This window comes from Schistocerca nitens, chromosome 8 (assembly GCF_023898315.1).
Source record: "Schistocerca nitens isolate TAMUIC-IGC-003100 chromosome 8, iqSchNite1.1, whole genome shotgun sequence".
Lineage (NCBI taxonomy): Eukaryota > Metazoa > Arthropoda > Insecta > Orthoptera > Acrididae > Schistocerca > Schistocerca nitens.
The window spans coordinates 108,579,969-108,595,374 of record NC_064621.1 but is presented as its reverse complement, the minus strand read 5'-3'; the positions used below and the strand labels follow the sequence as shown (position 1 = coordinate 108,595,374).

General features: G+C 44.7%; 1 protein-coding gene across 15 annotated transcripts in view; it reads right to left on the bottom strand.

The window, feature by feature from the left end:
* Window positions 1-15,406, bottom strand: part of LOC126199076 (cytoplasmic dynein 1 intermediate chain) — a 204,990-nt gene that overhangs the window by 175,561 nt on the left and 14,023 nt on the right. Inside the window, exon 1 of one of the 15 annotated variants that reach the window (XM_049935796.1) lies at window positions 13,261-13,284. The exons of the other annotated variants lie outside the window; for them this stretch is intronic. The gene's annotated coding sequence lies outside the window, so the exon portion shown is untranslated. Of the gene's footprint in view, window positions 1-13,260; window positions 13,285-15,406 lie in introns of those variants that run through there. 15 annotated transcript variants of the gene reach the window in all.

Genomic DNA, 15,406 nt, shown 5'->3' with positions numbered 1-15,406 from the left:
TATGTTAACACCACGAACATCTGTTGGTCTGGTACCCGAAAACATGTTTGATCCTTGTCCAGACTTGGGAAGGCGACGTATGGTACCCAATGGTGAAGACTTATCTCTAGCAACACTCCTGCTTCCGTCGTCTGATAAGTTGGCGAACGCGGGCACGGAGTCATTTAAAGGCTATGAAGTGCTCCAGGGTTGGCACTGTAGAGCTCGCCGATGCTCCTTAATTGCTTCAGCGACTTCCAGCAACCACCAAGGGACTGCCTTTCGCCGGAGGCACCCCAAAAAACGAGGGATCACATTTTCTGCCGCAGAAAGGATTGTTGTAGTCACCTGCTCAACCATAACATCAACATTCCCCTAAGGGGGAGATTCAATGGTGACAGCAGAGGTGAAAGTTTCCCAGTCCACCTTGTTTAAAACCCATCTGGGCATGCATCTGTGTGGCTGACTCCGGGGAAGTGACAGGAAGATGGGGAAGCAGTCACAACCACACAGGTTGTCATGTGCTCTCCAGTGGATACATGGGAGAAGTCCTGGGCTGCAAATTGATAAATCAATGGCTGAGTAACTACAATGAGCCACACTGAAATGTGTGACGGCCCTAGTATTTAAGAGGCAGAGGTTGAACTGAGGCAATTAAGTTGCAACATCTTTGCCTCGGCCATTAAGCAAGGTGCCACCTGACAACAGGTTATGGGCATTAAAATCTCCCAAAAGTAGGGAAGGTTTAGGGAGCTGATCAATCAGTGCAGCTAATACATTCAGGTGTACTGCACCATCTGGAGGAAGATATACATTGCAGACAGTTATTTCCTGCGTCGTCATTCTGACAGCCACTGCTTCAAGCGGGGTTTGAAGGGGCACAGTTTCACTACAGACTGAGTTTAGGGCATTAACGCAAACTCCACCTGACACTCAATTATAGTCGCTACAGTTCCTGTAATATCCCCTATAGCCACGGAGGGCACAGGTCCGCATTGCTGGGAACCAGGTTTCCTGGAGGACAATGCAGAAAGCAGGTGTAAAGCTTAACCAGTTGCCGTAGCTCAGCTAGGCAGTGGAAAAACTGCCGCAATTCCACTGGAGGATGATGTCATCGTGAGACTGGGAAGGCATAGAAGATTCAATGAGGCAATTTACACTTCAGGGTCACCTGCTGCCACCAACTTATTGCCTGAAGAGTCCATATCCATTGTGTGAGGGTCCGGCGAGACCTAGGTCCTCAGCGGACGCCAGATCTCCACCTCATCCACAGATGCAAAGCTTGTTGGTAGCGGTGGAGTGGGTGCTACCGCAATTCCCTTTGTCTTGGAGATGATCTTTTTGGATTTCTCTCGCTGCTCCTTGGGTTTCCCTGGCTGGGAGGACTTCACTGATTCAGTATCCGGGACTGAGGACGAGCATGAAGTTCTATGACCAGCTGCTTTTGGGCTCTTCAGCCATTGGCGGGTGCCATCTTTCCCACTAGCAGAAACACCTGGGAAGGGAGTGACCCAAGGGACCCCTTCCTAGTGAGAGAAGCCGAAGAAGACTTACACTTCTCTTGTGCCGAAGTGGGGACTGATATCCCTGAAGGTTGAGTGGGGGTTGTTGCCCCCAAAGCAGGTGGTGCCGGAGCAACAAGGAGGGAAGTGCCACCACCATCAAGAGGGCAGGTGTAGTCTTCTGGCTCTGAGAGGTGACTGGGGTTGACAGAGCTGATGGGGCTAGAACTGTTGTAGCAGCAGCATAAGATGATGTCATTTGTACAGGATGTAGGCGTTCAAATTTCTTCTTAGACTCAGTGTAGGTCAGTTGGTCCAGGGTCTTGTACTCCATGATTTTTCTTTGTTTCTGGAGAATCATGCAGTCAGGTTAGCAAGGCAAATGGTGCTCTCCACAGTTGGCACAGATGGGAGGCGGGGAACATGGAGTATTGGGATGTGATGGGCATCCACAATCTCGACTGACAGTGCTGGAAGTACAGCAGGAAGACATATGGCCGAACTTCGACCATTTAAAGCATTGCATTGGGGGAGGGATAGAGGGTTTTACATCACACCAGTAGACCATCACCTTGACCTTCTCGGGTAATGTATCACCCTCTAAGGCCAAGATAAAGGCACCAGTGGCAAACTGATTATCCCTCGGGTCCCAGTAGACACGCTGAATGAAATGTACACCTCGCCACTAAATTGGTGCGCAGCTCATCGTCAGACTGCAAAAGAAGGTCCCTGTGAAATATGACACCCTGGACCATATTTAAGCTCTTATGGGGCGTGATAGTTATAGAACCATCCCCCAGCTTGTCACAAGCAAGTAATGCCTGGGACTGGGCAGAGGATGCTGTTTTGATCAAGACTGACCCAGATCTCATTTTGGACAAGCCCTCCACCTCCCCAAACTTGTCCTATAAATGCTGAACAAAAAACTGAGAATTCATTGACATGAAAGATTCCCCATCAGCTCTTGAACATATGAGGTAACAGGCCGAATAAGTGCTGCTGCCATCCTTAGCCTGACTTTCCCCTCATGGTGTGGCCAGGGATGCGACCGATTTAGGGTCGCACTTCTGTGTTGAAATGGGCCCATGAACGCTTAAGAGACTGCTGGTGTTTGACCACCAGCAAGGGTGGATGTACTATGTTTCATCACATGTCATCCACTCTGATGCCACCCACTCTGACCAGGAGCCCTCCCCATGGGCGCCACCCAGCCGCAGCAAACGCCACCTGGCAGGATGGCCATTGCCGGGAGTCCCAATGCCCCAGGGTGAAGGGCATCTACTCTGCTGCATACATGGGGAGTTAATGGCACAGTCATCAGCAGAGCGATCCGTGTGTGGTCAGGGGCTACAACCAACAGGGTACATGGAGGCCCCACCACAACAGACTGGCTACCATGCTGGATATCAGGTGCAACCAACCAAACAAGTCCATTATCATTGTCAGTGTAGAAAACTGTACTGCACAGCTGATGGAAAAATACGCACCCAGGAGGGTGACCTCGCCCAACAGTTGAGAATGAGCAGAAGTGCAGATCCATGTTGACGAAGGATGCGATAGGTCTCAGAGCATGATGGACAAGATGCACCATGTGAAGCACCCTTCCCCAACTGGCTCGTTCTTCGAGGAAATTTTGAAGAATGGATGTCAAACGCTACAGGGGACCATCACATAAAGGCCGAAATGTGTGAGACTCCTTTTAGTCACCTCTTACGTCAGGCAGGAATATTCTAACCCCAGGACCCGCAGGTAGTAGAGAATGGTGGAAGCAGTATATAGAGGGTCTCTACATGAGAGATGAACTTGAAGGCAATATTATAGAAAGGAAAGAGGATGTAGATGAAGATCAGATGGGAGATGATATACTGTGAGAAGAATTTGACAGAACTTTCAGAGCTCTAAGTCAAAGCAAGACCCAAGGAGTAGATGACATTCCATCAGAATTATTGAAAGCCTTGAGAGCACCAGCCATGACAAAACTCTTCCATCTGATGTGCAAGATGTATCAAACAGGCGAGTTACCCTCAGTCTTCAAGAAGAATGTAATAATTCCAATTCCAAAAAAGCAATTGCCTACAGGTGTGAAAATTACCAAACTATCAGTTTAGTAAATCATGGTTTCAAGATCCTAACACGAATTCTTTACACAAGAATGGAAAGACTTGTAGACGCCGACCTCGGGGAAGATCAGTTTGGATTCTGGAGAAATGTAGGAACATGTGAGGCAATACTGACCCCATGACATATCTTAAGAGATAGGTTAAGGAAAGGCAAATCTACATTTATAGCATTTGTAGACTTAGAGAAACCTTTTGACATTATTGGCTGGAACAGTCTTTCAAATTGTGAAAATAGCAGAGGTAAAATACAAGTTGTGAAAGGCTATTTACAACTTGTGTAGAAATCAGACAGCAGTTATATGAGCCGAGGGGTAAGAAAGGGAAGCAGTGGCTGAGAGGGGAGTGAAACAGGGTTGTAATCTACCGTCGATGTTATTCAATCTGTACACTGAGCAAGCAGTAAAGGAAGCCGAAGAAAAATTTGGAGTAGGAATTAAAGTCCAGGGAGAATAATTAAGAACTTCGAGGTTTGCCAATGAGATTGCAATTCTGTTAGAGACAACGAAAGACTTGAAGGAGCAGTTGAATGCAATGGGTAGTGTACTGAAATGATAATGGAATGTAGCAGAATTGTATAAGGTAATGCTAAGTGAATTAGATAGGAAACAAGACACTCAAAGCAGTAGGTAGGTTTCACTATTTAGGCAGCAAAATAACTGACAATGGCCAAAGTAGAGAGGATACAAAATGTGGACAGGCAATGGCAAGAAAGGCACTTCTGAAGAAGAGATATTTTTTAACATCAAATATAGATGTAAGTCTTTTTTGAAGGTATTTGGAGTGTAGCCATGTATGGAAGTGAAACATGGAGGATAAACAGTTTAGACAAAAGGAGAATAGAAGCTTTCAAAATGCGGTGCAACCGCAACAACACATTCTAAGGAGGTTAGATGGATGTCCCGGCAGAGGCATGTGAGGCACATACCAATTAGTAATCCCATTCGGGGTATTAGAGGGTCAACGACCATTTTATACATAAAGAATGTGAAAAGATCAGGGGCAGGTTCTCGGATGGCACTTGTAAGTGAGCAACAGTTGGTATTGTCAGAGCTGAAGAGGGAAGCTTCCATCAGTGATTGGGACCTAGTACATACAGAGGAGAGTAGCACATTTTGCAGTCCAAGAGGTGTGTGCAATGAACAGAGGGCATTAAGCTTCCGTGTGCAGCTACTCTTTAGTTGACTAATGTAAGGCAAACAAGTCAGATTTTTATCAAAAAGGAGGCCCAAACATCAGGACTGGGTAACAAAATCCCTGTGCTGGTTACACAAGTAGAATTCCAGATCATTGTGGACTGTGTTATGACACCAAATGGATGACCCACATTTTTGCAGGAGACAGTTGGAAACCACAGCAGAGGGCTCAAGCAGAGGTCCTTTGCATGGCGCCTAGGAGTTGCTGTTCAGTCACACCTTGAATCTGGCATTCAGCCAATGCTACAGAGTGGGAGCTATACCAAATGTAAAACTCATTGATATACGGTGCAGGGATGACTTCAGCGACCTGACAGAGGTCACTAACCCATCGATGGTGAATAGGAAATGTGGACACTCAGCATGGTGTTCTGCGTAATGCTGAGTGAAGTACCAACGCTAACCTGGAACAATTGGTGGGACAAAAATGACAAAAATCGGCACGGAGCCTCGAAAGCCTGTCATGGAGGTACGTAAAATGCAACGGTGTCAGGCTGTGCATTATGCTTTATGTAGGTCACAAAACTACAATGAGGGGTTGGTGCTTACAAAACGCCTGTCGGCTTGCCATTTCCAACCTACCTAAACGGTCAGTTGTGGATATTCCTCCCCACCCCCCCGCCCCCACCCCTGCAAATCACACTAATAGCGGGACAAAAGGCCCCAAAGTTCAAGAACCCAGGATTGTCTGCAGACAACCATCTTTTCAAGCTAGTAGCAGAGAACACTAGTGAGGCTAATCAATCATTAGCTGTCAACAGATGTTGGGTTTTTGCCTGGCTTACGGATTTGGACGATAATAGTATCTCCCCACTGTGAAGGGAAAACACCTTGGAGACAATTACGATTGAAGACCCCGAGTAGATGAAGCCTTTTAGTAACATTCAGATGCTAGATCATCTGATTATGAACTGAATCAGTGCCTTGGGCCATATCCTGAGATGAGGCAAGAGTCACAAGCAGTCCCCTGTCAGTGAAAGGTTCATTACGTAACACAACTAGGTTGGGGGGGGGGGGGGGGGGGAGTGAAATATAGAAGAGTGCAGTCAACCTGTTGTTTCTGCATTAGAAAGGTAGCCGGGTACGAAAAGGATGCTACAGAGTGGGAGCTATACCAAATGTAAAACTTATTGATATACGGTGCAGGGATGACTTCAGCGACCTGACAGAGGTCACTAGCCCATCGATGGTGAATAGGAAATGTGGACACTCACTATCGGGAAGTGAGATGGTGGGTCACAAGATGCTCAGTCAGAAATGATGCTTTGATACAAGATCACTCAGAAGGATGAGATGTGCAACAGTTGTTTATCTTTAGTAGCCCAGAAGACTACAGACTGGCAAACAACTGTCAGAAAGAGGCATACACTGAGGTGCCAAAATTCATGGAATATCCCCTAGTGAGTCACACATCCATTTGTACGGTGTGCCAAAATTCATGGAATATCCCCTAGTGAGTCAGACATCCATTTGTCCAGTGTAGTGCAGAAACTATGTGACATGGAATCAGCAAGTTGTTGGAAATCCCCTGTAGAAATACTGAGCCATGCCACCTCCATAGCCGCCCATAATTACAGAAGTGTTGCCGGTGCAGGATTCTGTGCACCAAGTGACCTCTCAATTATGTCCCATAAACGTTTGATGGGATTTGTATTGGGTGATCTGCATGGCCAAATCACTCACTCAAACAGTACAGAACGTTCTTCAAAGTAATCGCAAAAGACGGACATGGAGGACTGTCATTCATAAAAATTCCAATCAATGGTTGGTTGGTTGGTTTTGGGGTTTTATGGGGGCTCAACATCGAGGTCATCATTCCCCTGTTCCAAACACACATACTTGTAAAAGGCCTATACAGTAAAAGCGTAACCTCTGCACCCAGAGGGAAGGAACACCAAGGGGTACAGAGCTAAAATGAAAACCGCAATAACACAAAATAGAGGACACTTAAAAGGAACAGAGCAAATAGTTGACTAGAGTAAAACAGACTACAGTGGTTAATGAATCAGGTAAAAGGTCAACCACTCAACTACAAATGAAGACCCTCCAGCTGGAAAGTGTTGATAGAGGTACCAACACAATTTGTTACCATAAAAGACACTATTTTGGTATCCACGTCAAAATTAGAAGTTGCTGGAGTGGGTGTAGCCTGAGAAATCATGCGAGAGCGCCCACACTAGAGTGAGTGATAAAACCCAGCTGCACAGATAAAACGTAAAACTGAGTCAGTTATAGAGGCATCGTCACCTAGAATTAAAGGAAGTGCAGCTGGTAAATTAAAGGACTGCCGGAAGGGGGCTAAAAGGGGGCAGTCCATCAGAAGATGGACCATTGTCAGCCCTGCATCACAGCGACACTTGGGCGGGTTCTCACGGCGAAGGAGATAGCTGTGGGTCAACTGCATATGTCCAATTCAACGACGGCAGAGAACAACTGAGCCCCTACACGTGCTCCTCAAGGATGAGTTCCATATGGCCGTGGACAACTTTACCATACGGAGCTTATTTTGCATGTTCAAGACAGACCATTCAGAGCTCCAGACATCGCGGACCTTGCGATGTAGTGCTGACCAGAGGTCTCTTTCCACGAGACCAAGTTCCAGGGGTGGTGAAGTGGTGGCCTGCTTGGTCAACCGATTGAGACATTCGTTTCCTGGAATGCCGATGTGGCCTGGGGTCTACACAAATGTCACTGAACGACAACACTCGGCGACAGCAAAAACAGCATCTTGAATACCGCACACCAAAGGGTCCCGAGAAAAACACTGGTTGAGTGCTTGCAATCCACTCAGGGAGTCACTGCATGTGACAAATGACTCCCCAGGACAGGAGGAAAGGTGAGCAAGTGCACGATAAAGAGCAACCAGTTCCACAGTGAAAACACTGCTCCCACAAGGTAGGGGGCAATTCCATAGTTACATGTACACACCTTAAAATCAGGAAAAATAATGTAAGGAAAAATATTTATTGGATTTAATATTGAAAACTTAAGGCTTACATAATATTTCATGTTATAAATGTTGATACTGGAATTGTTTTATTGTTCTCCTGATTATTAATCAAAAAAGTAGTGTTACGGGTGTTACCAAAAGTAGACGTGGCCCCTTTTATAAGTTAGGGAATTCTCTAATTTCTGCAAACTTGATGAAGCTTTTATTCTTGTAAAACAACTTAAGAGGTATGAAATGATAATTAAATGGACACCCTAGCTGCAAACAGGTGTTGATGTACTTCATTGGGGACATGTTGAAAATGTGTGCCCCGACCGGGACTCGAACCCGGGATCTCCTGCTTACATGGCAGACGATCTATCCATCTGAGCCACCACGGGCACAGAGGATAGTGCGTCTGCAGGGACTTATCCCTTGCACGCTCCCCGTGAGATCCACATTCCCAACATGTCCACACCACTACATTCGTAGTGCGCCTAATAGATGTTTGCCCATCATACTCGTTACTCGTGGCAGATTAATCCACCAAGTCCCGTACGAGTTCGGGCATAGCGTGTGCGTTCGCACAAGAAGGTCAATGGCCGGGAAGCCATATTTTAACTATACATGACGGTAGTATCTGTTCCCGAAACAACAGTTACCGTGGATGACCATGCAGCTTTCCTAGAAACGAAATGATAATTAATTGGACACCCTATCTGCAAACAGGCGTTGATGTACTTCATTGGGGACATGTTGAAAATGTGTGCCCCGACCGGGACTCGAACCCGGGATCTCCTGCTTACATGGCAGACGCTCTATCCATCTGAGCCACCACGGGCACAGAGGATAGTGCGTCTGCAGGGACTTATCCCTTGCACGCTCCCCGTGAGATCCACATTCCCAACATGTCCACACCACTACATTCGTAGTGCGCCTAATAGATGTTTGCCCATCATACTCGTTACTCGTGGCAGATTAATCCACCAAGTCCCGTACGAGTTCGGGCATAGCGTGTGCGTTCGCACAAGAAGGTCAATGGCCGGGAAGCCATATTTTAACTATACATGACGGTAGTATCTGTTCCCGAAACAACAGTTACCGTGGATGACCATGCAGCTTTCCTAGAAACGAAATGATAATTAATTGGACACCCTATCTGCAAACAGGCGTTGATGTACTTCATTGGGGACATGTTGAAAATGTGTGCCCCGACCGGGACTCGAACCCGGGATCTCCTGCTTACATGGCAGACGCTCTATCCATCTGAGCCACCACGGGCACAGAGGATAGTGCGTCTGCAGGGACTTATCCCTTGCACGCTCCCCGTGAGATCCACATTCCCAACATGTCCACACCACTACATTCGTAGTGTCCATTTAATTATCATTTCGTTTCTAGCAAAGCTGCATGGTCATCCACGCACTAGTGGTGTGAACATGTTGGGAATGTGGATCTCACGGGGAGCGTGCAAGGGATAAGTCCCTGCAGACGCACTATCCTCTGTGTCCGCGGTGGCTCAGATGGATAGAGCGTCTGCCATGTAAGCAGGAGATCCCGGGTTCGAGTCCTGGTCGGGGCACACATTTTCAACATGTCCCCAATGAAGTACATCAACGCCTGTTTGCAGCTAGGGTGTCCATTTAATTATCATTTCGTTTCTAGCAAAGCTGCATGGTCATCCACGGTAACTGTTGTTTCGGGAACAGATACTACCGTCACATATAGTTAAGAGGTATTGCCCCAGATTTTATTTTGAATTATAAATTTTTATTTTTTTGGACATCATAACTCAGTATTTATATATTTTTTGCTGTTACGGGTGTTACATTAAATGTTACGGGTGTTACATAGATGCATCAGATTTCATTCTTAAAGGAATAAATCTACCTCTTACAATTGCATAAAAAGAAAAGAATTATTATAGTTTATTTGGAATAAAAGAATGTACTTAAGAAAACATATTTGAAGGATAAAGCTATTTATTACACAAAAAATGTTGTTACAGTTTTAAAGCACAACTAGGCCAAGATATCGTTACTTACATTTACCTCATTTTGTAGGCCTAACAAATTTATGACAAAAATGTTTTCTTATTATTGATAGGTTTAAAAACTGGCAGATTCCCAAGTAACAGTATTGAATTTTGGATAGGGTTGGCTTCTTTTTGTCACTTGGAATGTCAACCAAGACAAATAACCCAAATTTTAAATCAGACTTTTCAATGTTATTAGTTAGGCTTAACTCACAAGCACTTCCAATATTGTCTTGTGATTCAGATAGTGAAACAGTCTCCTGATCAGAATCATCAGAACTGCACACTTCATAGAAGTTTATGCATCTTTTTGCATGTAATGTTTTAACTTTGGCCTCCTCAGTAATAAATACTGACACCCTTGTCATTAATGTTTCTGCTGTTTTTGAAACCAGCAAATCAGTTGTGTTATAAGGCCACAAGTGACGGCAGCCCTGAATTTGAGGAATCCCTTGTAAAATTTTCCACCTTTCATCCAAAATAGGACTGTTATGCTCCACTGTTATGTTATCAACCCATAATACCTTAATTTTAGAAAAATTCTTCAGAGTGTAGTCATAACAGTCAATTGTGTTGTTAATAATAATTTTCCTAGATCTAACAGCTGTACACATGCTCCTCTTCAGTGCACCTCCAATGCCATCCATGGCTCCTTTACCATGTGAACTGGCAAAAAATTCCACTGAACTGTCAGTCCAAAGTCTCTCTCAAAATAACATAGATTGGACAGAGTATATTTGTTTTTGAACTGCCCAGCACAGTACATTGTTAAACATAGGCTCTTATGAATGACTAGAATTTGCCTCAATAAGCAGTTTACTGGGCCTATATAAAATTTAAAACTTAGGTTAGAAATATTGTTGTTCTTGGAAAAGTTAGAATGGAAAACATAAACTATATGTAATCTAAAGAATTTTGGGCTTAATTAACATTTTAGGAGAATGTCAGTTGAGTCAGGTTAATGCTCTAATTAACTTTTATAATGTAGGTGTAGTGCTTAAAGAAATGTATGCAGAGGAATAAAAATTTTAGTTTTCATGCTTAAAACTGTTTTCATATGTAATAAACATAATTAAAAAAATTTTTTTCATTCATAATAATACCCTTTGGTTATAATTTAAATGTAGGGCCTAGACCTACTAAAGATGAAGGTGGCATTAAACCTTTCAATTCAAGTTACGTGTGTTAAGTAACATCCGAAACAAAAATTAGTAACACCCGTAACAGCTCTAAGAGTGTTAAATAAGATTTCAAAATGCCATGTAATGGTATGATATTGTAAAACATGTGCATAACCTCACTTTTACAGAAAGGTATTGTACAGAACAAATTTACTAGATTACAAATTAAACTTTTGTATCTTTTTTGTTACGGGAGTTACAAGCTGCATATATATTATAAAACTAACAAAATAAAGAAATGCAATTAGCTTACTTCAACAAAACGAATTATTATGAGCTATAACAATGTTGACTTCAATATTCTTTGCAACAATAGAACAATCAGCCATAGATAACACAACTAATACTCATCTGGAAATAGCATAAAACATACCTCTCTGTGGTGCCATAGAGTAGTGCACTTTAAACGCTTAGTGAAGGTAGAAATTTAATTTTTTCATGTTCATGATTATTTTGTAATGAACAAATGTACTTTTAACTTGGCATTTTTAAGGTTATATTTGTAATATTGTCATTTTAATTTTTTTGTCACAAAGTCTCTTTAACATGGAATGACCCTAGGGAATGCTGCTCAATGTAATCGCCGTGGATGAAAGAAAACCCAGTGTGTCCATCGACCACAGAACCATCGGTGTAAACTACATCTGCATTGCGAAACGAGGCAAAAAGAGCCATGAATTGTTGACGAACACTGGCAGGTGGAACGGAGGACTTTGAGTCACAGGACAAATCCAAGCAAAGCCGCAAGCGAGGGAGGGACCAAGGAGGGGTAGAAGAAGAGGGCCGGAAGGATGGAGGAAGGGGAAAGGACTCTAGTGACGAGAGAAGGTAACGAATGTGGACTGCAATTGGGAGACCCGACCTAGGCCGCTGCCGTGGGGAGGGGAGTGCAGAAGGTGGAGAAAGGAACCTGCGGTTTGGGTGGTCGGGCAAGGCATGGATGCGGGCGATGTATGACGCAAGCAACTGTTGTCAGTGGAATCGTAGGGGAGGGATTCCGGCTTCTACAAGAAGGCTAGTCAACGGACTAGTGCGGAAGGCACCTGTCGCCAGTCTGACGCCACAATGGAGAATCGGGTCGAGGATCTGCAACGTTGAAGGTGCTGCTGAGTCGTACACCACGCTCCCGTAGTCGAGACGGAACTGGACTAAGGCCTTATAGAGCTGTAGGAGGTTTGTTCATGCAGCCCCCCCAAATGGTGCGGCTGAAGCAGCGAAGTAGGTTGAGGTGCCGCCAGCACCATTGTTTAAGCTCATGATGATGAGGTGTCCAAGTGAGCTGAGCTTCAAACAGCATGTCAAGAAAGCGATGCATCTCCTCAATACAAAGGAGTTCATTGGCAAGGTAGAGCTCTGGATGGAGGTGGACCATTCGACGACGACAGAAATACATCACTCGGGTCTTAGAGGATGAGAACTGAAAACCATGGTTGGATGCCCAAAAACGTGCCTTACGGATAGCTCCCTGCAGCTGCCATTCAGTGTCACTGATGCTTGGGGAACTGTAATAAAGACAAAAGTCATCGGCATATAGAGAGGAACAGACCGATGAGCCCACCGCAGCTGCAAGACCATTAATCGCCACCAAAAAAAGGGGTCCAATCAATGGTTGGTTCAGTTGGACCAGAAGACCCAGTCTATTCCATGTAAACACAGCCATCATCATCATGGAGCCATCACTGGCTTGCACAGTGCTTGTTGACAACTCAGGTCCATGGCTTCGTGGGGTGTGCGCCACACTTCAACCCTACCATCAGCTCTTACCACCTGAAATCATTACTCATCTGACCAGGCCATGGTTTTCCCATCATCTAGGGCACAACCAATATGGTCATGAGTCCTGGAGAAGCACTGCAGGTGATGTTTTACTGTTAGCAAAGGCACTCGTGTAAGTCATTAGCTACTGTAGCCCATTCACACCAAATTTTGCAGCAGTCTCCTAACTGATAAGTTGATCGTACATCAAATTTCGCAGCAATGTCCTAATTGATACATTCACTGTATTTCCCACATTGATTTCTATGGTTACTTCATGCAATGCTGCTTGTTTGTTAGGACTGACAACTCTGCACAAACACCACTGTTCTCGGTCATTAAGTGAAGGCAGTAAGCCACTGTGTTGTCCATGATGACAGGTGTTCTAAGCTCACTCTTGAAACCGTGGATCTCAAAGTACTGAATTCCCTAAGTATCTGAAATGGAATGTCCTCTATGTCTAGCTCAAACTACCATTCCACATTCAAAGTCTGTTAATTCCTGATATACAGCCATAATTGCATCTGAAACCTTTTTACGAATGATACCTCTGCCAAGGCACTCACCTTTTATACCTCATGTACACGATTCTATCACGAGCAGTGTATGTGCATACTGATATCCCATGACTAATAGTCATCTCAGTACACATTCGTAAGGAGGAGACATAGCACTTCCAGCACTCTTTTATGATGAGGGCAGCCTGTGAAGGATGCTGCTTGAAATGTTGCCAGACCCTACAGCAATGCTGAAAGCTGTCGCAGTGTACTGGGTTCACTATGGGACTGGCCGGTAGTATTGCATTCCTGTGGGAAAAGAAAAAGCAGTTCTAGTGGCACGGGTGATTACATCAGGAGATGTCTCCCACAATCTCGTATATGCAATTTGACAGACAGCGAGTAAAGATGACATGTATATAACTGCCAGTTGACTCTTCGAAGAGCCCATTGAGGTAATTGGTTTGTCTTGCTGTGATAAAGTTACGATATCAGGAAGTGGCCACTGTCACAAAGAGCATTAAATCAATAGCTGAAAAGATGGCATGTGTGGCACTGAGGTGACAGAGATTTAGATTGGAAAGAAGCTGGTCAATTAGAAGGCCCCTATCAGACCAACTGTTACTTCCCCACAGGGAGTGATGTGCACAAATCCCCAAGTGGCAGGGACAGCTGTTGGATTCAGGTGGTCATCTAAATGGGAGTAAGTGCCCTGCCTGGAGGTAAATAAATATTGCAAATTGTGATTGCTGTGGTATTTTGCACTCACACCACTATTATTTTCAGTGTGGCATGTAGGGGAACCCACTCACTGATGTCATCTGCGTGAATCAATGTACAGCCCTTTGCAGTTGCCTGCCCAGGGCCAGTACAATTCCGATAGAATGCACATTAACTACAAAGAAATGGGGAATGGTCACCACAGAGAGTTTCTTGGGGGGCAATACAGGCTGCAGAATAAGAGGAAACCAGTTGTTGCAGTTCTGGCAGGTGGTGGTAATGTCTATTATAGTTCCATTGGGTCATCATATTACAGGTGACCTGGCCCTGAGATGACTGGTTAAGTCCCAGGACCACTGCCTGTCACCAGACTATGGCTCAGAATGTGTGTGTGTGTGTGTGTGTGGGGGGGGGGTCTGGCAATTACAGGGTCACCAGAGTAGCCTCCTCCCAACTGTTCTCCTCCTCCTCCTCCTCCTCCTCCTCCTCCTCCTCCTCCTTCGCAACTTTTTATGGCCGAAATTCTTGCGATGGCATGTCTGCTGTAGGCATGGGTTGGATGAAGATTGAGCAGCCCTGAAACACAGAGGCTACGACTCCAAATCCAAATGGCCTTGTGTTGGTTCAATTGATGTGTTTCATCTACGTAATGTCACCCTGACACCATCTACTCTGACCAAGGGTTCTCCCCACAGGCCCAGATGACAAGAAGGGGATCCAACTGCAGCGAAAGGTCATCTGGCCGGATGACCACAGCCAGGAGTTCTGATGCCCCAGAAAGATGGCCATCTCCTCCTGGTATGTGTGGGGAGATAGCAGCACATGCAACAAGTGTAATCCCTGTACTGTCAGGGGGTTAAACTTAAAGGGTAAATAAGACCCCAGAACATTAGACTGGCTACCACACTGGCTTGTAAATGCATATATGAGTCTACACAGTTACTGTGTGCTGAGAGTAGTTCACACTGTAGGCACTGGGCACTATTTAATATGTTCTTCCATAGTCAGTCCACACTACAGCAAAAAATTTGAACATGGATGTGAAAGCCAGAAGTGGACCAAAATTATTTCCCCAAAAAGTGTTGCAAGAGAAATGAACGAAGTTGTCAATGAAATAAAGCGGAACCTGTGGAAATAGCCAGTCAATATCAAAAGCTGCCAGCAAGAGAAAGAAATAGAAGTAGGAAGGGTAGTCTGAGATGTGAGCTTGCACTGCAAGGAAGGAAGTAGGTGCTGCAATAGGTTGGGGACCTGTGCTCACTGCAATTGCTTGAAGCTCCATACTCAGCAGGCACTTACAAAAGAATTCTTAGCCCAATGAGGGATGTAATTTATAGGTAAAGTAAACAAATGAAATAAAAAATAATGGTTCCATGTGGATCTGAACAACAGATGGTAAAAAAGGAGACGTAGAAGTAATCTTTGTCTGTTACACTGTAGCATTTTACTTTTGGAAAATAACATGAAGTATCACGAGTTATGACTTCTCATGGTA